Source organism: Giraffa tippelskirchi, chromosome 7, assembly GCF_054371585.1.
Source record: "Giraffa tippelskirchi isolate mGirTip1 chromosome 7, T2T-mGirTip1v1.2.pri, whole genome shotgun sequence".
Classification (NCBI taxonomy): domain Eukaryota; kingdom Metazoa; phylum Chordata; class Mammalia; order Artiodactyla; family Giraffidae; genus Giraffa; species Giraffa tippelskirchi.
Window position 1 is genome coordinate 59,069,209 of NC_137281.1, and position 26,954 is coordinate 59,096,162.

A 26,954-nucleotide genomic window follows, 5' to 3' on the forward strand; every position below is an offset into this window, starting at 1 on the left:
TACACTGCCTCACTCTCACTGTGTCTGTTGTCTTTGTCACATTCTCTTGTGGCCAGATGGGTGCTGAATGAGATCAAGAGCTTTGAAGGATGTGCAGACAGCATTTCAGCGCCATAATTGAGGGACCTTCTCTGGACTTGATTCTTCATGAATTCTCACAGCTGGAAAGACTTGCTTTTCTCCAGTTTTGAGATCTAATTCACAAACATCATTGTGTTTGTTTAAAGTGTATATCATAATGGTTTGATACATATAGTCTAATTCATCATCTCTTGAAAAGGCAAAATGAGAAACTTTTCTTCTAAGAGAATTCTTAGGATCAATTGTTACCAACTTTAACATATATCACATAGCAGTGTTTAGTCATCATGTTGTACATTATATTCCTAGTACTTACGTCTCTTTTAACTGGAAGTTCTATCTTTTGACCTCTGTTATAGTGTCCTGTCCTCCCATTCTCCCCTCCACTCCTTCCCTCACAAATCTGATCTTTTTCTGTAAGTTTTGTTATTTGGTTTTTTTAAGATTCTGTATATAAGTGAAGTGATAGGATGATTTGTCACCTTGTGTCTGGCTTATTTCAGTTCAGCATAATGCCCTCAAGATTTATCCAATTCTGCAAATGGATAAAGTCCTTCTTTATGACTGAATATTTTACTATACATACACACCACATTTTCAAGTTTTTGAGAGTTCTCTGTGCTGTACTACAGTGGCTGTACCAGTTTACAGTCCCACCAACAGTACACGAGGGTCCCCTTTTCCTCACATCCTCAGCACCATTTCTCTCTTATTTTCTTCATGCTGGTTCTAACAGGTGAGAACTTATTTAGCATATTGTAGTTTGATTTGCATTTTTCTAATGACTAGTTTTGTTGAGCATCTTTTCATGTACCTGTTGGCCATTCATGTATCTTCTAAAGAAAAAAGCCTGTTCAGGTCCTTTGCCCATTTTTCAATTGGATTTTTTGTGTTTTTCCTTGTTGAGTTCTATGAGTTCTTTATGTTTTTGGATGTTAACCTTTTATTAGATACCTGGCTTGCAAATAATTTTCTCATTCCATAGGATGTCTTTTACTTTGTTTCTTTTGCTGTATGATAGTCTAATGGAGTCCCTCCCACTTGTTCATCTTTTTATTTTGTTGCTTGAGTTTTTAGGTGTTGTATCCAGGAATTGTCACCATTGAGCTTCCTCTGCATGTCCATGAGTTTGCTTGTTCTCTGCAAAACAGGACTCTGACAAATGGAATTTTAGGATCACAGACACAAGGAATTAGGCTTGAATATGTTGAGACCAGTCTTGTCTAGCTCAGAGTTTCTGCTGTAGGACCTACAGAAAGTTTTTAGTAAAATTTAGTGATTGGATGAGGCTAAATCGCAAACTGCATCTGTGTTAAGGGGACCACATCAACTCCTTTGGTTTAGTTGTGTAACCCGGTAAATGGAGAACTCTGCTGTTTTGCAGAACACACATTAGAGGCTGCCACAGAACAGGAGCAATGTCACCCCACCAAGGCATTTACCCTTGGTTATTAGGATTGCTCTTATTCTGCTGCCTTTAAGTCTCTGCAACTTGGGTCTGAAAAAAGAACTCAAAAATTTTTAACTGCCTCAGCGTTTCCCTGACCTCACGAGTAGAGGTTCCACAGATGTTGTTTCATTTGGAAGATCTTTTGCTAGGAATAGCATTCCTTGGGTGGAGGGGGTTCAAGTTGGACTGTGGGTGGAATGTCAGCTTTTATCTGTTTTTTTTTTTTTTAATGTATTGCTAGCAAGACAGCTGCTGGGACTGGAAAAGGCTCTTGAGGTTCACTTACTCATAGGGAGAGCTCTCGTCTCCGGAACCCATGCTGCTCCCACCACTGCAGCCTCTCGAGGTTGTTGGTGGGAAGCCAGAAACGTTTGGAGAATTCTGCAGATGAATCAACTTGGCTTTCAGCTTTTTTTTTTTTCTTTTTAATTCCTAAATTCTGTTTCTATTCAAAATAGAAATGGCATGTGTTTGCGTGAATCATCCACTTGCTCATTTGCATATATAATATTTTATGTGACTATTTTAAGTTTATTGTACCCTTAAAATATGTTTAAGGGCCATATACAGAGCTCTGGTGCTGAAGTGAAATGTTCAAAAACAGAATGTAGGGATACAGATGACTGGTATATGTAGGTAGGACTCAACACCTCTGTTGTCAGTGGCTGATTTATATTTGGGGATCTGATAACCCACTATGTGGACCTTGTATGAAGTTTGAACTGAAGTCAATGGATGTGGACTCCACAGCACTCAGGAAAATCCCCTTCACCACTCTGCATCAACATAACCAAGAGGTGTTTCTGTAGAGGCTTTGGAAGTCAACATCAAGAGACATGCCTAATCCACTAGAAGATGGTACATGGTGCTACATTCATTAATTCCACCAGTGTTTACTGAGCACCTACTGTGTGCCACCTCCTCGAATGTCTGTTCTACTGCACCCAGGAGTCTATAACAAAGTAGTTTCTGTTCCTCTGAGTCTGGTGGTGAGGTGAATCTGCCAGCAAGACTAAGGCCCATGTCTCTAGTTTCCTCAGATAAAACAGACACAGCCTTGGGACTTCTGGGGGAAATCAGAGGGTACACAGCCAAAGATTTTAGCTCAAGGAACCTGTTGCAGTGGCAATATCTGTTCTGCCCCAAATTAGTCTGCTAGGGATGACTGGGCATCTGTCTGTTTGACAATCTGGTAATAATCAGAACTGGAAACCACTAGGTTTCCAGTGAAACTGGAGGGAACATTGCTTTTTGTTTAAAATGAAGCAAAAGAAATCAGAACACCAAGTTTGCCCGAGAGGACAAAGCTAAAGAGTCAGTACCACCTCACCCTCTAAATCCAGCAGTTCAGTCAGTACCCAGTAAGGTTTGGCTGTGATCCCTGGGTCAAACAAATCACCTCAGTTCCCCACCTCTGTCTTCTAGAGTCTGGTCCTCAAAATTTTATCCCACAGGCCCACACAGCAGAATTTACCCTTTTCTGGAAAGCAAAATGTCCGGGAATGAGACCTGCTTTTGATTAGGTCAATTTCAAGAGAGTTTTCAAAGTTAATAATTTGGGGTCATGAGTAAAATGTGTGTGAGCTAGTGTGACATGATGGTGAAAAGTGTCAGCATTCACTGTGAGTCCTTGGGGGTGGGTGCATGTAGTGCTGTAAACAAGGCTCACTGAGGAGTCGCTTGCCTTTAAGGAGCTGACGCTGCAGCTGAAGAGAGGGACTTCACGTCAGTCAGTCAGAAACCAGATCCCATTTGCCACGTGTAAAAGTGGGAGTGAAGTCCACAGTAGAACACTGGATGCGAAGTCACATGACCTGGGTTCACCAGTCTCTAAGCTGGGCCTCAGCTTCCTTTCTGTAAAATAAGACCAACCTCTAGGGGTTATCATAGTAACAGTAAAGTACTTTCCATTGAGCTTCTGGGGATCTGAGAAGGTTTGGCCACTGAACTTGGGTCCAAAATCCTCAGGAGACCTGGAGCCACCCCCATCTTGAACTGCACTCCTATACGTGATGCCTTGAAAGAAAGGGGTATCCCTTTAAGCCACGAGGTCCCAGAGAGGGCACAGTGGGGTTTTGTTCAGACTTCTGCGGGGCCCCATCCTGTGGCTGTACCCTTATCACTTCCACCCCATCTGTCTTCCCATGGGCTGCCTGACTGCTACGGCTCATTTGGGCACAAATACAGCAAGCCCTTGCTGAGGGTGTGGCCAGTATAGTCGCTGTCTTGCAGATGGGAGCAGGGAATTAGCCATAGTATTGGGTTGGCCAAAAAGTTGGTTTCAGTTTTTCTGTAACATGGAAAAATCCTAACGAGCTTCTTGGCCAACCCAGTACATTCCAAATGTCGGCATTATTGTCTTACTGGAAGTCCAGGGCCAAACCAGGAATCCGGTTTTGTCAGTCCAATTGAGAAACCATTTCTTGAGAAATTTCTTGAATAAGTACTTGTGCCAAGCATTAACATTCAGAATAAGACATGCTAATATCTAGGCTAGCATTTCCCAAACCAGGTGCTGTGGAATCCTAAATGTTAAATAAGGGACCTCTTAGTGAAGGATCCTGTGCTTGTATCAGGGAAACCTGCAAACTATCTTGGATAGTTTAATGCTTTGAACACAGCCCTTCCCCAATCCCTTGCTCTCTACTTGTCTGCTGGTAGGGAAGCTGAAGGATTTCTTGAGGGAAATTCCGGGCAGTCCAATGGTTAGGATTTGGCGCGTTTACTGCCGTGGCCTGTGTTCAGTCCTAGCCAGGGAACTAAGATCCTGCAAGGCTCCCTTGGGGAACTGGACCACCCCTAAGTACCCCAAATATGGTCTAAGCACATCAGGGACCTTGCTCTGAAAACTAGGTAGAGATGGAGCTCCCCCTTCAGTGGCCACAGAACTGCTGGCAGAACTGTTCTCGGCTCTTATTCTGACCCAGGCAAAGTAAGAGTGCTCCTTGTCCTTGGAGATGGGCTTGAGCATCTTTTGTGTCACCAGGAACTCCCACAGATACTGTGTCAAATCACACATTACACCAGGACAGGCCCGGAGTCATGGAAAGAAGGAAGCCCTCTGGCTGTGTGATCTTGGTTTAGATACTTTCTCTCTCTGGGCTCATGTCCCCATCTGTAGGCTGGGTATTGACGGGTCCTCAACACTGATGATATTTATCAAAGGCCTTTTCTTCCTCTGATGTTTGTCCCCCTGTGTACATGTGCACTCCAGACAGTACTACATCACTACAGTCTCGTAAGTTTTGTAGAAGGGTTCTTGTCGGAATAAATGTGTTATGGAGAGGAGTTGCTGTAGCCCCCTAAAACAGCCCATCCTGCCTGGGAGCCCAGACTTGGTTCTGGGGACTTCCACCGTTAACTGGCCTGGCGCACTTGGTCAGAAGAGTTCCTGGCTGATCCTCTGGGCTTGTGGCCCCCTCCTACTCCACTCCCCGAGGCAGGCTGGGGCCACGTGGCCCTGCCCCGCCCTTGCTGGCTCCAGTTTCTGAATCAGTTGCAGTGGCCTGCTTTCCCCGCCCTTCCCATCAGTCGGGAAGCCTGGACTGTGGGCTGGGGGAAGCCACAGCCTTTCCCACCTGGCACCCACTGCCCCCTGCCCTTGGTACCTGTTCCAAGCCCTGGAGCCCCTTAAAGCTGCCAGCGAAGCCCTAGAAGACTGTATCTTGGTCCTTGAACAGGTAAGAAAGTGGTTGATTTTCTCTCACGTGGTTTTCTTTGCCTGACTTGTCCAAAACCCAACTTAGCTGCTTCCTTCACAGATCACAGCAAGAGGGATTTGAGCTAGACTTGAAAAACAGTCCCAGCAAGAAGTTCTGAATTACTTCTTAGAAAAATGGTGTGAATTCTCTGCTGTTTCTTTTTTAAACCTTTGCTTTCATCAGCTTTGCAGGAAAAAAGCAGATCCAAATAGCTATAAACCAAGTTACTTCTCTCCGCATTCCCTTCTGAGTTTTGTAAATCAACAAACCCACGTTCTTAAATGGTTGTCATGGGATACTGGGGGCTCTTCCACCGGATATTGCTTTGGTTTTTAGACCTTAATGTATTACTGTGTGCATGAATTATGTACATGAATTATCTTATCAGAAATTGATTTAAAATTCTCTAAAGGAAAGGAAAAAAATAAAATGGCATAAGTTAGACTTCTTCCTTCAGATGGTTTTGCTGCAACAGTATTCTGAAATTAAAATGAAATGGTCTGCTTTTGCACTTTGCATTGAAACCAACTAACTGATTTTTAAGTCCGTGTGGTGTCCACCAGGATATGCATCCTTTGTCCCTTAGTTGTGAAGTTTAGATTGCTTCCAGGTGTTTCGTGATTAATAATTCGACTTTTATGGACAACTCTGTGGACATAACTTCTCTTAGATTTTTTCTGTTAATCTCTCCTTGGGTTTTATTCTCCATCCAGAGTAAACACTTGGGATAAAGGGCAAGGACGTTTTTGTAGCTCAGCTCATGTTACACATGAGGGGGGGGTCAGCTCATTCATAAGACTTTTCAGGACCATGATGGCATGAGGGAGTGGGTGGAGAACTTGTTTTCTCTAAATTTTTCAGGAAGTGAGCTGGAGGCAGTTTAGTACAGTGGTTAAGACTTGGCCTTTGAAGGCAGGAGAGCCTGGGCTTATATGCATAGCTGCCTGACCTTGAACCCTCACCTAATAACTTCAATTAGTTCACACGTAAAATACAGACTTTAAAACTCCTAAGCATTACAAGAAAGGCAGAGATAGTATTTGTAAAACAATGTTGGTGCGGAATAAGCAGCCCTGGAAGGCTCTTTCAAACCTGGGGCTTTCTCTGGGCAGAATTGAGACAGTCACCTCAAGGGCATCTTTTTGACCTCTTCCCCTCTTTTAATTCAGCCTCCTGTTAGAGATGGGTTTTTTTGTTTGTTTAACTTTGCCCCAATCCATGCTAAGGCTGGTGAACTGGGCACTGGGGAACCAGTAGTTCAAATCAGCCTCTTTCTGAAGTTCACCCAGACTCTCAGCCACCAGCCATCAGATCTGAATGCCACCAGTCCCATCTCTTAGCCGCCTTCCTCAAAGGGCAGGTTTAAGGGATCACTGGACAGAGTGGAGAATTCCCCCGAAGCCTGTGGACAGACACACCTTTTGTCTTCCACCCTGGTAGGCTACTGGGAGGCCATATCGAAGCACAGAGGAATGCTCCCAGGCTGGGTTCTAATCCTGGCTGTACCAATTCCTGGTCAACGGACTCCTTTGAGTGTTGGTTTCCTCATCTGTAAAATGGGAATGTTAATACCTGCGCTACAGAATTACATGAAATTAGAGCTCAAGCGGCTGGCACTTAGGGGCCCATTACTGTGGAAGGTCAAGACCATGTTCCAGAGCCTTTGGCAAAGGACCAGAATTAGCCATAAAAGATAGGCAGAAGACTCATGTTCATTGTCAGTCAACAAACACTCATCATTCATGGTGCTGGACGCTCGGGAGAGATGTATAACACAGGCTCCCTGCTCTTGGTACAGATACACAGCCCATCCCAAGGGACACAGGAGACAGTGGCTGCCTGGGCACTGCAAGATACTCCGCTTGAAAGGGAAGAATAATCTGTGAGGCAGAGGTGGGGAGGAAGGAGACAAGATAAGCTGGTGTGGGGAGCCTGGCTTGCGAGTCGGGGCCCAGGGCTCTGGGGCTCTGGTCCAGCTCTTCCATCCTCAGAGCCAGGGTCTTCTCTCCGGCCTTTGTTGAGAGTTAAGGGCACTCAGGTTTCTTCCAGCTCCTTCCTGCTGGGGGTCTGCAAAGTGTCTCTGGCGGGCACATCTCCCCACCCCTGCAACACTGTCTGTCCATGGTAGCTGTCCAGGACCCAGCCTTGGTCTTGGGAGGAAGAGGCATCCTGTCTGAAGTGGACAGTCTGACCCTGTGACCCAGAGAGGCTCCACGGCAGTCTGAGAATGGCGGCCTCTAAGTCTGTGAGAATCCCGGGAGCTCCCGGGCTCTGGCTACCCCGCACACTTTTGTCTGACAGCCATGTCCCACAACTGGGGGCTGGTGTGCCCCGGAACAGGGTTGCAGTCATCCTGGGAATGTACTCCAGAGCATCCCAGCAGCTGCCAAGAGAGTTCTGTCTGTGCATTTCAGCCAGGAAGGCTCAATAGCCATGCTTGGAGAACCAGCCAGGACTCCTCATTTGGGGCCATCTTAAGTGGATGAAGAGGTGGATGAGTGGGGATGTAGCTCCAGTGAGGAAGGTTGAGGTCAGGGCGATGAATCTAAAAGGCCAAAGAGATGTGGACTTGCTACTGTGGAAGGTCAGGCCCTGCTCTTCAACCTTGCTGGGTGCCTCCTGTCTCTTGTAGCATGAGAATGCCCATATTCTGGCTCAGGACTCTCTCACCACATCCAAGCTTTATCACCCACAGGTCTCCTCAATCTTCCCTTCAAGGAAGGAAATTTGGATGCATGCTATGACATGGATGAACCTTGAGGATATTAAGCAAAATAAGCTAGACAAAGAAAGACAGATTCTGTATGATTACACTTATGGGAGGTAACTAAAAGGAGTCAAATGTGTAGAAACAGTTAAGTAGAATAGTTGTTGCCAGGAGCCGGGGGAAGGAGGGGATGGGGAAGTTATCGTTCAATGAGTTTAGAGTTTCAGTTTTGCAAGATGAAAAACTTCTAGAGACAGATGGTGGTGACAGTTGCACAACAATGTAAAGGTACTTAATACCACTGACATGGACAGTTAGAAATGGTTAAGATTTGCTGTTATGTGTATACCACTACCGTTTAAAACTTGGTGTGGGGGGATAAGTAGTATATGCCTCATAGGGATTAAGAATTGAGTGAGGCAAGTGAATTGAATTATTATTAGCGCCAGGTTCTGGGCACATCCAGGAATTTTTGCCTCACGGACCCAGCACTGGAGAAGACTCGTGTGTCCCTGTGGGGAGCAGTTGTGTTGTTCTGCATGAGATGTTCAGGATGAGGTTCAGGGGAGACTTCCTGAAGGAATGACTGAGGCTCTGCCCAGAGGGCTCCTAGCATTTGTGGGATGAGTAGGTTCTAGACACTGGAAAGTCCCTGGCAAAAAAATATCACTTCCACTAAGGGGCAGTTTGAAAGGGAGGAGGTTTTGGATCCACCTGGAGAACTTGTGATCAGAGCTGTTTGAATGTGGAATGGGCTGTCTTATGGAGTACTGAGCTCCCCATTAGTAGAGGCATGTAAGGAGAGTTTGGGCAAGTTGCAGATGAGACTCTTGCATGAGGCAAGTGTAGGGCCAGAGGGTTTCCTAGGCTCTGTGCCTCTCTGCTGTGATCAGTCCAGGCCCGTGTAAAGATGGGACCCAAGTCAGAGGGAGAGGGCAGACAAGGGGGAAGGCATGCTGCCAGCCTTCCCCTAAATAACAGTAATGATAGCTACTGCCATTCTGGGTACAGACTGTGTTGAGTGCTGAACTGGCTTGATTTGAGATCCTCACCACAACCCCAGATGGTGGGTGCTACTATCATCTTCATTTTACAGCTGGGAACTGAGGCCCAGGGCTTAAGTCTCCCACCCAAGGTCAGCCAGTAGGCCACAGAGCTGGAGTTAGAACCCAAGCAGTCTGGCACCAGCCCTCTGCCTCTGCAAGCTGGCTGCTCCCTGCTACCCTGCCCCTGGCCCACAGTCCCTGGGTGCTGACACTCTCACAAGGCAGGGATTTAGCAGCTGCCCCGCTCCCTCCATCTGGTTTCTCTACAGAGCCAGGCCCCACCTGCTTGGCTCCAGGGTTCAAAGTTAACCCTTTGCAGACAACACTGGCCTTGATTGAGAGCCAGGCTCCTGGTCACTCAACATCCCCCTTCGCCTTCTGGTAAACAGGACCTGCTTGACAACTCTCTTCAAGGTTCCAAGTCTTTCCCATAGCTGTTGAGTGAGTTCATTCTGTCTTTTTTTGCAACTTTTTTTTCCCAACGCAGCTCTTTGGGTGCCAAGACCTTGTCTGCATGATTCAATCTGTCCAGGTTCACAGGCTTAGCACCCACAAGTCAATAAATGCCATCCCTAACAGTGGCAGTATGATGGCCTCCTGTGTCCTCAGAGTTACAGAGGGAGCCCTGGCCGGGACGGTGGTCTTACGGAATGACCCAGTTAGTGGGGCTGGCCTTGACACCTTATGGAGGTGCAGGGAGCTACCATGTAAAGACATCTCTCGACTTCCCTGGGGGCCCAGTGGTTAAGTCTCTGTGCTCCTGCTGCAGACTGGTTCCCCAACCAGTCTTCAATCCCTGGTTGGGGAACTAAGATTCTACATGTAGCCAAAATTTTTTCTGAAAATAAAGATAAAGGGATCTCCATGCCAGATGGGCACTTTCTCACCCAATCCATACAGAGCCTGGGATTCTCCCATATTACAGATGAGGTGACTGAGGCTTGGAGAGGTGAATTCATGTGTTTAGAAATCAGGAGTCTTTCTCTCTCCCCTTGGGGGCCTTGGAGGCTTTACACTGGTAGCTGATCTGACAGCGGTAGGAATAGTGCCACTTGCCGCTTGGCTGTGTAATGTACCCTTAAGGTTTCTCCCCCACTGCCTCCTGGCACCCTCACTGCCACACTGCCACTCTGGGAGCGGGCCTGGGAAGTGCTGTTTCATGGATGAAGAAGGTGATCTGGGGCTCCCCAGGGCCTCACAGAGGAGGGGTGCACCAGAGCAGGCTGGGGGTCCTTCTGGCCCTCCTTGCTGTGCAGGCCCCCTCCCCTCTCCCTGCACTGGTGTCAGGCTGGGTAGCCATCCTGCTGGCCTCCTTGGAGGCTCTGTCCCAGGCCCCAGTGAAGCGAGTTAGGCACAGAGGCCAGCAAACCAGCTGGCCCAGAAGAGGCTGGGCTGGGGCCAGGTACTTTTCAGCGTCCTCCCACAGCTGGGAAACCTTTCTTAGATGACAGCTGTGCAGAAGGTGCCTCCCGGTCTTGCTTGCCCTGGTCTGCCTCCCAGCCAAGAGAAGACTCCTCTTCTCCTTGTCCATGGAAATCACATAGGCAACCTAATCAGCAATGGCGTTCTGGAACCTGTGAGCCTATAATGCGTGACTGTTAACCCCAGAGGAGGAAGCTGAGGCTGGTTTAGAATCTGGGACTTAAACCCTGGGCTATCTGCTGGCAAAACCCATAACAGTGGATGAATCATTTTCATTGTATACTTTTTCAGTTTTCAGTAATACTTAGTGTTTTTTTTTAAGGACGGTTTTAAATTTACAGAACAGTTGAGGCGAAAGTGTAGAGAGCTCCATGTGGCCATGCTACCACAGATACACAGTACCCCATATTACTAACATGGGTTATTAATGTGATAAGTTTGGTACAGTTGATGAATCATTATTAATACATTACTAAAGTTCATAGTCTACATTAGGGTTCACTCTGGCATTACACATTTATGGGTTTATTTATTTTTGGCTCTGCTGGTTCTTCATTGCTGTGCACGGGCTTTCTCTGATTGCGGCGAGCAGGGGCTACTCTTAGCTGTGGCTCACAGGCTCGCTGAGCACATGGACTCAGTGGTTGCAGTGCATAGGCTTAGTTGCTCTGTGGCATGTGGGATCTTCTTGGACCAGGGATCGAACCCATGTCTTCTGCATTGGCAGGCGGATTCCCAACCTCTGAACCACCAGGGAATTCCCTATATGGTGATCTTTTTAAAAAAATTATTTATTTGGCTGTGCTGCATCTTAGTTGTGGCATGCAAACTCTTAGTAGTTGTATGTGGGATCTAGTTCCCTGGCCAGGGATCGAACCCTGGCCCCCTGCATTGGGATCACAGAGCCACTGGACCACCAGGTAAGACCCACTTATGTGGTGATTGACACTCTGTACAAATATAAGCAATGTGTTCTTCAGCCCTTGCATCTAATAAGTGGTACCAGTTTTACTGAGTAGAAGATGGTTCTTCATATAGCTGTGCCTCCTGGGAATACAGCAGGCAAATGCCCAGTTGGCCCAGGCCCTGTAGGAACAGTTTCGTAAAGGGTCTGGGAGTCCTTTCCCTCAAGGCGTGGCTCAGACCTCCGGCAAGAACTGTTCCCCAGGCTTTTCAGGCATGTGAACCTCCATTAAAGACCCCTCAGAGGCCACCTTCCTTCATCACAGGGCTTAGAGGAACGGTTGATGTCCTGGCTTCTGCCTCCAGCTCATCTTGCACATCAGTGTTCCCTGCATGTGTTCACCAGGTTACTCCCCTGCTCACAACCTGTACTGGCTCTGTGATGCCTGGCACACCAAGAGGTGTGTGGCTTTCAAGGCCTTCTGTAGTCTGGTTTTGTCCTGCCTGTCCAGCGTGGACTCCCGTGATACCCTGATGCTGCTCCTCAGCTCTGGACAAAGGACCTTCTCTGCTGTCCCGAGCACTTGCCCTGTAGCCTCATCTCCATTCCTTGCTCACTTTATCCTCACTTCTCCCTCCTCAGTAATGTCTCTTGTCCCCGTTTTCCACCCTTCATCCTCTGGCTTGAGTCTCCTTCTCCCCTCCATGAAGCCTACTTGGACCACTTTGGCCGAATTTGATCCATCCTTTGTTCAAGCACGTATTACATTTACCGTCCACACCATATAGACTAGCCTTGATTCATTCTGTACATGTTCTCTGGGCCTGCCTCCCAAGATCACCAACTAGCCTGTGATTTCCATAAGAGCAAAGAACTGAATCCCCAAGAGCCTACGGTGGTTCTGGGCATATAGTGCCTGCTTACTAGCCATTAACAGCAAGACACTGCATATGGAAATAGTCTGTAACTCTCAGGGAAGCCAGCAAGATGCTCTTAGTGTTACCACATTCCACTGATTCTAAAACACACTTTTCTCCCACTCCCTGCATTTTAACAACTCCTTTGAAATCAGGATCAATGGCAAATCACAATTTAATTGACAGTTTTTTTCTTCTTTCTCAGTGTTACATATAATTTTGGTGCATTTTATAATCAGTTGTGCATTAGACTTAAGGAGATGAGGCAATACTGGTTGATGTGTGAACGTGTTTCTGGAATGGACCTGCTGATAAAGCTTCTGGGAGAAATGAGGGGATTCTAGGGAAGATGAAGGGACAATGAGTGAAGAGAGGATGCTGGGGGAGATGACAGATGCTGGGAGAAGTGGGGGATATTAGAAAAGGATGGGAGGGTACACTACTGAGCCCAGAAGCTTCCCGAATCACTCTTGAGTTGATTCAGCTATTCCTTCTTTTCATATTCCTAGCCTCTGTGCATATGCTACTTCAGAGGCTGATTCCCAGAGGCAACCTCTGGGTCCCTCTGTGAAGTTGCAGGGTGCTCAGGTTACCCCTCCAGCATCAGATTCTTTGGGGCGCTTTCTGCTCGTGGACTCCGCCGAGAAAGCATCGTTGAAGTCTTCCCCGCCTCCACTGCCGTCATGTCTAAATCAGTCTCCCAAAGAGCCTGAACAGCTGCGGAAGCTCTTCATCGAAGGATTGAGCTTTGAAACAACCAATGAGAGTCTGAGGAGCCATTCTGAGCAATGGGGAACGCTCACAGACTGTGTGGTAATGAGGGATCCAAACACCAAGCACTCCAGAGGCTTCGGGTTTGTCACATACGCCACGGTCGAGGAGGTGGATGCGGCCATGAATGCAAGGCCACACAAGGTGGACGGAAGAGTTGTGGAACCAAAGAGGGCCGTCTCAAGAGAAGATTCTCAAAGACCTGGTTCCCACTTAACTGTGAAAAAGATTTTTGTTGGTGGCATTAATGTTAAAGAAGACATTGAAGAACATCACCTGAGAGATTATTTTGAACAGTATGGGAAAATGGAAGTGATTGAAATCATGACTGACCGAGGCAGTGGCAAAAGGAGAGGCTTTGCTTTTGTAACCTTTGATGACCATGACTCTGTAGACAAGATTGTCATTCAGAAATACCACACTGTGAATGGCCACAGCTGTGAAGTGAGAAAAGCCCTGTCTAAGCAAGAGATGGCTAGTGCTTCATCCAGCCAGAGAGGTCGAAGTGGTTCTGGAAACTTTGGAGGCGGTCGTGGAGGTGGTTTCGGTGGGAATGACAACTTTGGTCGTGGAGGAAACTTCAGTGGTCGAGGTGGCTTTGGTGGCAGCTGTGGTGGTGGCGGATATGGTGGCAGTGGGGATGGTTATAATGGATTTGGTAATGATGGTGGTTATGGAGGAGGCGGCCCTGGTTACTCTGGAGGAAGCAAAGGCTATGGAAGTGGTGGACAGGGTTATGGAAACCAGGGCAGTGGCTATGGCGGGAGTGGCAGCTATGAGAGCTATAACAACGGTGGAGGCGGAGGCGGCTTTGGCGGTGGTAGTGGAAGCAATTTTGGAGGTGGCGGAAGCTACAATGATTTTGGCAATTAGAACAATCAATTCAAATTTTGGACCCATGAAAGGAGGAAACTTTGGAGGCAGAAGTTCTGGCCCCTATGGTGGTGGAGGCCAATACTTTGCCAAACCACGAAACCAAGGTGGCTATGGTGGTTCCAGCAGCAGCAGTAGCTATGGCAGTGGCAGAAGGTTTTAATTGCTGCCAGGAAACAAAGCTTAGCAGGAGAGGAGAGCCAGAGAAGTGACAGGGAAGCTACAGGTTACAACAGATTTGTGAACTCAGCCAAGCACAGTGGTGGCAGGGCCTAGCTGCTACAAAGAAGACATGTTTTAGACAATACTCATGTGTATGGGCAAAACACTTGAGGACTGTACTTGGGACTAATTGTATAACAGGTTATTTTAGTTTCTGTTCTGTTGAAAGTGTAAAGCATTCCAACAAAGGGTTTTAATGTAGATTTTTTTTTTGCACCCATGCTGTTGATTGCTAAATGTAATAGTCTGATGATGACGCTGAATAAATGTCTTTTTTAAAAAAAAAAAAAAGATTCTTTGGGGCTTCATCTCATATGCTGGGCTTCCCTTAGCTTCACAGTCACGTTCTAGCTGCATAAAGCTCCTGGGTGGGAGAATGTGGTCTTTTGCCTTCAGACTGCCCTCTAATGTGGAGTTATCAGCAAGGGCTTTGGGGTCAGACATATTCAGATTTAATACTTGCTGTCCCATTTGCTAGCTGTGTGATTTTTGGCAGCTTATAAAACTTTCTGAGCTTTGGTTTCCTCATCTTTAAAGTGAGGGTGAGAGAATTCCTGAAGGTCCAGTGGTTAGGACTCTGCACTCTCACTGCTGAAGGTGCAAGTTCAATCCCTGGTCAGGGAGCTAAGATCCTGCAAGACGCAAGGCACAGCCAAAAAAAAGAGGGTGAGAATTTCTAACTCTGGTATTGATGTACATATTGTAGTGGTGGAAAGGAGATAAATGACATAAAGTGATTCACATTAGCTATTATTATGCTGCTAATCATCATTGTCCTTTTAGTCTTTTTATTCAAGCTGAAGTAGCCCGAGCTTCTTCTCACGGATACTGAACATTATCAACCCAGATTTTATGGGCCCCAAACACCCCTGAAGCAGAGGGAGCACCATCTCCCTGGTCATCCCCAGCGCAGACTGGGAGCTCTGACTCTTTTTCCCTCTTTCTGCTAGTTTCCTCTGAGCACCCGGCTGTTGCCTGGTGATCACCAGAGCTCTAGTTTCATTACAGAAATAAAGAAAAAGGCCGTGTAAGGTTATAGCTAAAACCAACATAAGGAAAAAGAAGTGTAAGTGAGGCTCCTTTTCAATGAGATGTAAGATTTGATAGTTTTTCAGGGAAACTACAAAAGGATCCAGAAATTCAGGATACAAAACAATCAGCACATTTTTTTATGCATAGCCGAGCTGCATGGACAGCCCCTGGGCAAGACAGTAAAGGAAGTTGGGAGGGAGCAAGGCTGCTTTGCCTTCCCAGAGAGCCTTTCACTGGTCTGGATAACCCAGGGAAGTAGACTGGAATAGCCATAGAGACTAGGGTCAAAGTTTTGAGCCTACATGAGGCAGGGAGGTAGAAATGAGATCCCCACTTACAGCTGAGACTCTCAAGGGTTTAAGCCTTTTTTAAGTGAAGTTAGGCCAGAAAAAATTCAACCACTAAGGCAGAGGAGGAAGCTTTTCTAACCTGGAATGGATCTGGTTGGAGAAGAGGAAGGCCTCCTCTCAGAAATATATAATCACACATCTGCCCTCTTTTGGATTTGGGATTAAATTTACACTACTCATGTGATCCTAGAGTCCCTAGGCCAGAAAGTGATCCTAAAAACTACTCCTGGCTGGAAAATTCATAGAGAAAGAAAGTAGAATGCTGGTGGCCAGGATGTGGCCGGTGCGGACGGAGGAGGCAGGAGGAAAGGGAGTTGTTGAATGGGTATAGAGTTTCTGTTTTGCAAGATGAAGAGTACTGGAGATTGTACAACAACATGAAAATATTTAGCACTCTTGAATTGTATGCTAAATTTTATGCTATGTATATTTTACCACAATCAAAAAAACTGCAAAAAAAGATTTGGAGGGATTTCCCTTAAGGATTTTATTCTTGAGTGAGAAAAGTAAGAAATGGAGATGGGTGTTAATATGATCTCCTTTTGGCAAAGCAATTCCAAATAAAGCCAAACTTGACTTCAAACCCCACGCTTGTATTTGCCTGTGTATTTCTGTATAAACATACAGGAGCATGAAGAAGGTAGTGAAGGCTTCTCATCAGGGTTGCTTGTGTAGGGCTGCAGATGAAGAAAGAGAAGGAAAAGAAAAAGAAAGATTTTGGTGCAACTGAAAATATCTACAATACCCAGCCTTCACCCTGTCTGCTCTGATCCTGTTTATAAAAGAGGATATCTGTGCGTGCTCACTCCATGGGATAAAAAATTAGATTGCTGACTTGTAGATATGCCCTCTGTGCCAATGGAGAAGAAAGCAAGTTATATGGATTTGCTGATCTTATTTTATTTACACAAGTAAGCAAACATCCTTTCTATGTGTATATACACGCTCATGTATTGGTGTGAGCATGGAAAAGATGTGGAAAGACAGGTGTCGGCAACTGAAGCAAAGCCACTGATGTAAAAGCAAGGCACGTGACATAAAGCCGGGAACGTGACGAAAAGGCAGGGCCTACGTGATGGGAAAGGCAGGGCACATGACGGAAAGGCAGGGAACGTGACGTGAAGTCAGGACACGTGATGTGAAGCCGGACATGTGATGTGAACCCAGGGAACGTGACAGAAAGCCTCTGCACCTGACAGAAAGCCAGGGAACGTGACGTAAAGCCGGACACGTGATGTAAACCCAGGGCACACAGGGAAAAGCCAGAGCCCCCGACATAAAGCTGGGCACCTGCCATCAAGTCGGACACGTCACACGCCCCAGACGTTTTGTCGCTTACGGTTTTGGAAGCTGGAAGTCTAACATCAAGGCCATGCTCGCTCTGAAGGTTCCAGCTGGCTTCTGCCTTACCTCTGCCTAGGTTCGAGGCTGGCTTGAGTTTGAGGCGCGCTGTGGGAAAGGTGGGGGAGGGGAGGGGGTTGTGGTGGAACCCGAGGGTGCCCACCACTGTGCCGTGGAGAGAGGGACCCGCCTGCTAGTCTGTGGGCCGTGTCTCTGGAAACAGACGTTTCTGGAAGATCTTGAAGAACCGCCCTTTCCGGCTGGGTCCCCGGTGAAGAACCTTGAGCAGTTTCTCGTCTATTAGGCGGGTTTTGAAGCCCCGCCCCTCCCAGCCTCGCGTCTTCCGCGCCTCCTTCCTCCTTGGCCGCCTGCTCTGTGATATGGCCTCCCCACCAGCTGGGTTTGCAGCTTTTTGTCTTCGTGTGCCAGTCCCCGGCACGTGGGAGAGGCTCGGGTCCGGAACGCATGTAGAGCAGAATTTAGCTCTGACCCCTCTAAGTTTCAGGTTCTCATACAGGGGGCATGGGCAAGAGTAGGGGTCATGGTGGAACTGGGGAGGGTCCTGGGTCAGACTGATGTGTGTGATGAGGGCGAGGTGGGGGGAGGTTGGCGACTGACTCCTCCTGGCCCCAGACCTCTCGGTTCCAAGTGGCTTGGGACCAGGGGACTCCCTCTGATTCTACCTTAGCTGGGATACTGATGCCTGTTAGAAAGACAGACCAGGCCTCCCTTGCAGGTCTCTCTGCGTTAATTAACACGGTAATTGAATTCTCCTCATGGTAGGCACTGAGCTAGGAATTCAGTGGGGCTTATGTTCCAGAGGGGTGGGAGATTCAAAACTACTAATGCATAGTTGTTTAATTACAGCTATGATAGCTGTTATGAAACACAGGCCCCATTGCCCTTGGAAGGTGTAACAAAGCAAGTGTGACGATGAGCCAGAACAGAGCCTGTGCGCCAGGGCCTGTGTTCCTGCCAATGGTCTTATTAGAGCCGGGCTTGAACCCAAACTCAACAAGTGTGAGGCCAAACCTTTGCGGGAAGTTAGGCCTTGTGTGACCAACACACTCCCCATAGCGGGGACTTCTGCAAACACCCCCATTTCCCTTCCACCACTCCTTCCCAACTCAGTTCAAACAGGAGTTTCTCAAGCTCTATTTTTCAGATGGGTGAAGTGAGGCCTACAGAAAGGAACTGATTTGCTCCCTAGGTCCCAAATTAGTAAGGAGAAGCCAAAGCCAGGCTCCCTGGCACCATGCTCAGCCTGCCCGAGTCCCCACAGTCCATTCTCTGTGATGAGCCAAAAAATGAAAAACAAGGCTGCTCTGTTCACCCAGATTTCTGTTTTCTCCATTGTTCTCCACTTGGGACATTCCTGAATTGGTAAAGAAGGGACTGGCTCAGCCTCTCCTGGCCGTTGATTGGCTATGCTGTGCCTAACCAGAATTGAAAAGTCAGGGGACAGAGTTAGAAGAAGTTTGAGACTTTGAGGACCTCCCAACTAGAACAGAGACAGTGACCTCCCACCTGGCTCAGGACATTGTGATCAGGTCAAAGGAAGAGGGGCACTGCAGGGATGGGGGTGCGCATGTTGGGGGGTGGGGATGGAAGGAATACAGGGAGACAGCTCCCTTGGAAAGGGAGCAGCTGGAGCAAACTGGATCTTCTGTGGGTCCAGGGCAGCATGCAAAAGTGTCTGGGAGGGTGTGGGTGAGGGGAAAGGGAAATGGGAGGAAAGAGAATTAGGCTGGCAGGGGATGGGGGAAGGGCTTTATGCTCAGGGAACAGCAAGTGCAAAGGCATTGAGGCCAGTCAGTCATCGTGTGAGGGGAGGGTTGGACTCCAGGGATGAGAGCCTGACCCCTTGGTGATCCTGGCTCCATGGAGCAAAGAAAGGATCGTGAGAGTCTTGTCCTGTGAGAGGAGACAGTTGTCTTTTCTCTGCGTTAGGCTGGGAAAAGCAGAGAACCCTCCTCTTTCTCCGAAAATGCACACGTCCACTTACGTGCAATATTTTTTTAGTTGTTTTTGCTTTTTTTATTGTGGTAAAATATACATAACATAGGGCTTCCTTGGTGGCTCAGATGGTAAAGAATCTACCTGCAAGGCAGGAGACCCAGGTTTGACCCCTGAGTCAGGAAAGATTCCCTAGAGAAGTTAATTGCTTCCCACTCTAGTATTCTTATCTGGAGAAATCACCGACAGAGGAGCCTGGTGGGCTATACAATCCATGGGGTCATAAAGAGCCAGACATGACTGAGCGACTAATACACAGACACACATACACAACATAAAATTTACACTTTTTTAAAAGAGTTGTTTTTATGTGGATCATTTTTAAAGTCTTTATTGAATTTGTCACAGTGTTGCCTCTGTTGTTTATGTTCTGGTTTTTGGCAGGTAGGATTTTAGTATCCCCCCCTCCCAATCCCAAATTGGAAGTCAAAATCTTAACTACTGGACTGCCAGAGCATCTCTAAAAACTACCATTTTAAACTTTTTAAGGATGCAAGTCATTGATATTAAGCACATTTACAATGTTGCATAACCATTATCACTATTTCCAGAGCTTTTTCATTATCTCAAACAGAAACTCTGTACACATTAAACAACTCTTCCTTTTTCCCTCTCTTCATCCCCTGGTAACCTCTATTATACTTTCTAGCTCTAGATTTTGCCTGTTCTAGGTCCCTCAATATATACACAATTTTTAAAGAATGGGTTTATTGTGGTAAAATTGACATGCAATAAACTGTACAGAAGTGCACAACTTGCCAAATTTATTATGCACTTTGTTTGGTCACTAAGCTGTGTCCAACTCTTTGCAACCCCATGGACTGCAGCACGCCAGGCCCCCCTGTCCTTCACTGTCTCCTGGAGTTTGCTCAAATTCATGTTCATTGAGTCAGTGATGGTATCTAACCATCTCATTCTCTGCCTCCCTCTTCCCTTTTTGCCTTCAGTCTTTCCCAGCATTAGGATCTTTTCCAGTGAGTTGGCTTTTTGCATCAGGTGGCCAAAGTATTGGAGCTTATGATTCATTGGAAGCATCAGTCCTTCCAATGAATATACAGGGTTGATTTCCTTTAGGAGTGACTGGTTTCATCTCCTTGCAGTCCAAGGGAATCTCAAGAGTCTTCTTCAGCAGCACATATACTAAAATTGGAACAATGCGGAGATTAGCATGGCCCCTGTGCAAGGATGATATGCAAATTCATGAAGTGATCCATATTAAAAAAAAAAAGTCTTCTTCAGCACAATTCAAAAACATCAATTCCTCGGTGCTCAGCCTTGTTTATGGTCCAACTCTCACATCTGTACATGACTACTGGAAAAACAATAGCTTTGACTCTACAGACCTTTGTCAACAAAGTGATATCTATGCTTTTTAATATGCTTTCTAGGTTTGTCATAGCTTTCCTTCCAAAGAACAAGTGTCCTTTAATTTCATGGCTGCAGTCACTGTCCACAGTGATTTTGGAGCCCAAGAAAATAAAATCTGTCACTGTTTCCACTTTTTCCCATTCAATTTGCCCCGAATTGATGGGACTGGATGCCATGATCTTAGTTTTTTGAATGCTGAGTTTTAAGCCAGCTTTTTCACTCTCCTTTCTCACCCTCATCAAGAGGCTCTTTAGTTCCTCTTCACTTTCTGCCAGTAGAGGTTTCTGCATATCTGAGGATTTTTGCATATCTGAGGTTGTTGATGTCTCTCCTGGCAGTCTTGATTCCAGCTTATGATTCGTCTAGCCCGGCGTTTTGCATGATGTACTCTGCATATAAGTTAAATAAGCAGGGTGACGATATATAGCCTTGACGTACTCCTTTCCTAATTTTGAACAGTCAGTTGTTCCATGTCTGGGTCTAACTGTTGCTTCTTGAGCAGCATACAGGTTTCTCAGGAGACAGGTAGGGTGGTCTGGTATATTCTCATCTCTTTCAGAAGTTTCCACAGTTTGTTGTGATCCACACAGTCAAAGGCTTTAGCATAGTCAATGAAGCAGAAGTAGATGTTTTTCTGGAATCCCCTTACTTTCTCTGTGATCCAACAAATGTTGGCAATTTGATCTCTGGTTCCTCTGCCTTTTCTAAACCCAGCTTGTACATCTGGAAGTTCTTGGTTCATGTACTGCTGAAGCCCTAGCTTGAAGGATTTTGAGCATAACCTTACTAGCATGTGAAATGAGTGCAACTGTATGGTAAGTTTGAACATGGCATTGCCCTTCTTTGGTATTGGTGTGAAAACTGACCTTTTCCAGTCCTGTAGCCACTGCTGAGTTTTCCAAATTTGCTGGCATGTTGAGTGCAGCACTTTAACAGCATCATCTTTTAGGATTTGAAATAGCTCAACTGGAATTCCATCACCTCCACTAGCTTTGTTTGTAGTGATGCTTCCTAAGGCCCACTTGACTTCACATTCCAGGATGTCTAGCTCTAAGTGAGTGACCACACCATCCTAGCTATCCAGGTCATTAAGACTACTTTTGTGGAGCTCTTCTGTGTATTCTTGCCACCTCTTCTTAATCTCTTCTGCTTCTGTTAGGTCCTTACTGTTTCTGTCCTTTATCATGCCTATCCTTGCATGAAATGTTCCCTGATATCTCCAGTTTTCTTAAAAAGATCTCTAGTCCTTTGCATTCTATTGTTTTTCTCTATTTCTTTGCACTCTTCATCTAAGATGGCCTTCTTATCTCTCCTTGGTATTCTCTGGAATTCTGCATTCAGTTGAGTATATCTTTCCCTTTCTTCCTTGCTTTTCACTTCTCTTCTTTCCTCAGCTGTTTGTAAAGCCTCCTCAGACAACCGTTTTGCCTTCTTGCATTTCTTTTTCTTTAAGATGGTTTTGGTCACTGCCTCCTGTACAATCTTACAAACCTCCGTCCATAGTTCTTCAGGCACTCTGTCTACCAGATCTAATCCCTTGAATCTATTTGTCACCTCTGCTGTATAACCATAAGGGATTTGATTTAGGTCATACCTGAATGACATACGGCTTCCCTGGTGGCTCAGACAGTAAAGAATTCATCTGCAATGCAGGAGACCGTGTTCGATCCCTGGGTCAGAAAGATTTGCTAGTGAAGGGAATGGCAACCTACTCCAGTATTCTTGACTGGAGAATTACATGGACAAAGGAAACCGACAGGCTACAGTCCATGGGGTTACAAAGAGTCAGCAACTAACACTTTCACTAAACAGCGTAATGGTTTTCCCTACTTCTTTATTATGCATGCAGTAAGCCAAATAATGTCTATATCAGTCACCACCTAAATTTCATTGTGCCCTTTGAAATTCCTCTCTCCCCGCAAAACTACTGTCTGCTTTCCGTCCCTGTAGATTAGTTTGGCGGAGAAGGCAATGGCACCCCACTCCAGTACTGTTGCCTGGAGAATCCCAGGGATGAGGGAGCCTGATGGGCTGCCGTCTATGGGGTCGCACAGAGTCGGACACGACTGAAGCGACTTAGCAGCAACAGCAGCAGCAACAGATTAGTTTGGATTTTCTTGAGTTTTAAGTACATGGAGTGACACAGTTCATACTCTTTCTTCTGGGTGGTTTGGTTTCTTTCACCATAATTATTTTGAGATTCATTCATTCATGCTGTTGGGTGCCTCAGTAGTTCCTTCTTCTTATAGCTGAGTAGTATTCCATTGTATGATCTACCATAATTGTTTATCCGTTCACCTGCTAATGAACGTTGAGATTGTTTCTAGCTTTTGGTGCTCGTAAATAGAAATTCAGTGGATTCTTGTATGTAGATCTTGTGTCTTGCAGGCTTCCCTGGTGGCTCAGCTGGTAAAGAATCCATCTACAATGCCGGAGACCTGGGTTTGATCCCTGGGTTGGGAAGATCCCCTGGAGGAGGGAACGGCTACCCACTCCAGTATTCTGGCCTGGAGAATTCCATGGGCTGAATATCCATGGGGTCGCAAAGAGTCGGACACGACTGAGCGAGTTTCACTTCACTTCACTTGTGTCCTGCAACCTTGCTGAGCTCTTTTATTAGCTCATCTTGTTCCCAGTTTTAGGGAGAGAGCATTCAGTTGTTCGTCATATAAGTTTGTCGTAGATGCCCTTTTGCAGCTTGAGAAAATTCCCTTCTCTTTATAGTTTGCTGAGAGATTCAATGGGAGTGGGATGCTGGATTTTGTCGGTTTTTCTTTGTTAGTTTGCTAATGGTGGTGGGGGGTAATTCACAATGCTTGATTTTCAAATGTGAAACCAACCCTTCATTCCTGGTACTGCCTGTGAGATTAGAATAGGGCATGGGAATTCAGGTGCCTCCGGAGAATCAGGGGCCTTGTCCCTCAAGGAGACCAGGTTCTGTGCCCAGTCATGGGGAGAGGGAGGGAGGGGGCAAAGGGCAAGGGCGGGGAGAACCTGAACGTCAGACATAGCTGCCTGCAGCTGGCGCCCCAGGAGAGCCAGGGCCCAGTCAGGGGCACAGCGCCATCGGCAGCTCCCCACGGGGTGTGTGTGCGTGCTCGCAGCTTGAGGCGGTCCCCGCTCACAGCCTCTCTGCCAGATCTCGCGCTGCACTTGCCTCTCCGGGAACTCTCAGCCTCTAAAACGGAGCCGGTGGTGGCTGGGCGAGCGCGGAGCAGGCCCAGGAGGCCAGTCTGCGTTCCCGAGGGCCGTGGAAATGACCTAGCAGGCCTCGAGCTCCTTGGCAGTTCCCTTCTCCGTGAAATGAAGGTAATGGTACTTCCTCCCAGGGCTGCTCTCTTCAGGGAGCCCATGGTGACAGACCACTTAAATAACTCAGATAAAAGTGGCCAATGGACGATGTTCCAAGCTAGTGCCCCTCACTTACCAGCTGTATCCTGCCACCAGTGGCCGACTCTCTCAGCCTAAATCTCCTCGCTTAGAAAATGGAGATAACAATTTTATGAGATATGGGTACTGATGACAATTCAGTGTCATCAGGCATATAGATGAGCGAGCACCTGGCGCAGTTCCTGGCACGTGGCAAATGTTGGGTAACATGTAGGTGTCTCAGGTGCCCAGAGCTGGGGTGGCTGCGATGGAGACTGTCCTGGAGCTGGAGGAGCCACAGAGGCAGCCAGGGACAGGAGTGTACCCTGGCCTGGTTTAAGTGTGCAGTGTTGTGCACTTGAGTGATTCTGTGCCATGGAGCAGTGCTCTCAGCATCCCTGCCAGACTGGCATGATCCTTGTGCCCCACCCAGGTACCAGCAGGAAGGGGGAGGCTCAGAGCTAGAATTGGAATCCAGATTCCCTTGGTCATTTTGGGAGGTTTATGCCTGTCTAGAAGGTGAAGGATCTCCCCAGGGCTGGTGCTAACTCTGGTCCCACGTTGAGGGAACTGGGAGAGGAGAAAGAAATCGAGTAGCCAAGGAAACTCTTGGTGGATTCTCTCCTTCCCCATCTTGGCCTTGGGCTGGGTTTTTCCTCCAGCTTCTTGGGCTGAGTGTTTAGCTGACCTAGTTCACCTTCTCTGTTGGCATTTCAGCATCTGACCCAAATGCCCTATGCAAGCAGATGTTGTTCATCAGATGTTACCGTCTTCTGGGTGCATTAGGCTCTGGGGACACAGTGATGAGGTCAGAACAAGGCTCATTCTTATGATTACAAGATAACACCCATGTGAACACAGTTAAAATGATGGCAGAGACCAGTACCCTGCAGAACTGCCACAGAGAGTGTGACAGGGAATGACCTGGGCTGGTCAGAGAAGGCTTCTCTGTACCTGTGATGTTTCAGTTCACAAGAAGGAGTCAGCTGGGCAAAATTCTGGGGTGGGGCATTCTGGGCAGAGGGAACAAAGTCCTTAAGGAGGAGTCAGTCTGATGAGTAACAGACGGTCAGTGCTTGGACAGTGGGTGGAGCTAGGGGAGGGGTCACCTTGCAATGTGTGGGGGAGTTAGGGTTGGGGGAGCTGTGAGGACTTACTCTAAGTACAGATTCCAGGATTCTTCTGAAAATGAAAAAAATGCTTGTATTCTTTTCTTATCTTTTGTCTTTTGTGATTTCGAGGGTCTCTTGTTTGGAAAAATATTTGAGAGTCTCTCAGAACTGAGAGTATTGGTGCCCACCAGGTTGCCTTTAGCCACTGTTATTTCTGCTCCTCAACTGCCATGGACAGTAGACCTCGTGCTCTTCTCTAAGCCACCTTGCCAGAGTTACTTGATGGGGTCATAGCCCCTGGCAAGGGGTATGGAAGCCCAGCCTTCTTGCCCTAGGCTAGGAGGACTCTGATGTTATTTAAAAATGCTCTAGGCCTCCAAGACGTGTCCTTCCCTATCCTCTCCCCTTGCTCCTTCACCTAAAGGTTTCTCTGGAAAGCTTTCCCTCAAAAACTCATGTAAAACTGAACCCCCGTCTCAGGTTCTCCTTCTGGGGAAACCAAACTTAAGCCACCAGGGACCATGTGTTTTTTTGGACTAGAAATTGAGGTTCTGGGATTGGAACCTTCCAGCTCTGAAAGTCTTTAGAACTGTGTGATTTACTCAAACACACAATAGGTGATTGGCAGAGCCAGGCCCAGGAAGGCATCAGGGGTAGGGGTGGGGCCTGCTGGTGAATGTGGTGCAGAGCCAAGGTAGCAGCTGTATTTGAGCTAAGCTCCCTGGCAAGTGATTGATTTCTCAGAAGCGTGGAGGGCTGTGTATGATGTAGTAAATTTCTAAACCATTTTCTAAAGGGCTGGTGTCAATTTCTGGCCGAGGCAGGCTTGTGATTTAGGTCTGGGGATGGCAGGTAAGGCACTCCTGAGGAATGGCAGCCCCCCTGGCAGAGTTTCACCTTTTGTCCAAGTGGCCTTGGGCAAGTCATTTACTTTTTCCCATACACAGTTTCCTTGTCTAAGCAAGTGGAGCTGGAAAGTCCACAATCTTGGTCCTCAAAGTGTAGTCTGCAGACCAGAAGCATTTACAACACCTGGGAGCTTGTTAGAAATGCAGAGTCCTGGGAATTCCCTGCCAGTCCAGCGGTTAGGACTCTGCGCTTTCACTAGCAAGGGCCTGGATTCAACCCCTGGCTGGGAAAGTAAGATCCTGTAAGCTTCTTGGCATGACCCCCCCACCCCACCAAAAAAAAAAAAAAAAGAAATGCAGAGCCCTGGGAATTTCCTGGTTGTTCAGTGGTTAAGGCTCCGTGCTTTCACTAGTATGGGAGAATTTCTGGTTGGGAAACTACAATCCTGCAATCCACACGGTATGGCCAAAAAAGAAAAAAAAGAAATGCTGAGTCCTAAACCTGTATTTTAAGAAGGTTCCCAGGTCATTTGTATACACATCTCAGTTTGAGGAGCCCTGCTCTGGAACAGACCACTCAAATGTGGTCCTTAAACTAGCATATCAGCATCACCCGAGCTTGTTAGAAATGCCAGTTCATGGGCCCCAGACCTACTGAATGACATCTCAGGGTGGGGCCTAGGAGCCTGTGTTTTAACAGCATCTCCAGGTGATTCTTAGGCACACTGACCTTTGATAAGCGCCCTCCCTCAAGTCACATTGATTCTAGCAGAGGTTTGGCTGTCGTATGTGTGTGTGCTAAGTTGCTTCAGTCATGTGACGCTTTGCGACCCCATGGACTGCAGTCACCAGGCTCCTCTGTCCATGGGGTTCTCCAGGCAAGAACCCTGGAGTGGGCTGCCATGCCCTCTCCGTAGCTGTTGTACATACAGGGCTTGTTCGATGCCACTTTGTGGTTCTGGAAACACTCACATATCAGTACTCCATGGCATTTCTGGGGTGGCTTTAGCTTTGCTTTGCCAAAGAGAAAACTTAAGTTTGAGGGAGGTAAGTGACTTGCCCAAGATCTTTCTATCTCACAATGTTTTTGGATAGTATTATTGACACAAGATGTTTCTGGCAATGTGAGTTAGCTATTACACGGTAATAAAACTCCTCGTGAATATTTAACATTACCTGTTGATAAATGACAGAGGCTGATTTTTTATTGGAGTATAGTTGCTTTACAATGTTGTGTTAGTTTCTGCTGTAAAACAAAGTGAATCAGCTGTATATAATACATATATCCCCTCCCTCTTGAACCTGCCTCCCACAGCCCCCACCCCTGCCACCAGATAGAGGCTCTTGGAACATGAGCTAGAAAAGATTTTGTGGGTCTTGATCAAGTTTTCGGAGCTCGTGAACTGTAGCTCTTCTTTTCTTGT

The 26,954-nt window shown here is 47.0% G+C and overlaps 1 protein-coding gene, 1 non-coding gene and 1 pseudogene across 4 annotated transcripts in view; all 3 read left to right on the forward strand.

The window, feature by feature from the left end:
* Nucleotides 1–5,044: 5,044 nt before the first annotated feature.
* IL34 (interleukin 34) overlaps nucleotides 5,045–26,954 on the forward strand; it is a 62,225-nt gene continuing 40,315 nt past the window's right edge. The window contains exon 1 of one of the 2 annotated variants that reach the window (XM_081508782.1): nucleotides 5,045–5,211. The gene's annotated coding sequence lies outside the window, so the exon portion shown is untranslated. The remainder of the gene's footprint in view (nucleotides 5,212–26,954) is intronic. The other variant, XM_081508783.1, reaches the window with a different exon arrangement.
* LOC145513746 (heterogeneous nuclear ribonucleoprotein A1 pseudogene) lies at nucleotides 9,636–14,385 on the forward strand (annotated as a pseudogene). Its single transcript, XR_014059712.1, has 3 exons — nucleotides 9,636–9,675; nucleotides 11,717–11,833; nucleotides 12,830–14,385. The product of XR_014059712.1 is annotated as a heterogeneous nuclear ribonucleoprotein A1 pseudogene (transcript).
* Nucleotides 19,952–20,053, forward strand: LOC145515926 (U6 spliceosomal RNA). The gene has a single exon (XR_014061131.1). It is a non-coding gene; the product is annotated as a U6 spliceosomal RNA (small nuclear RNA).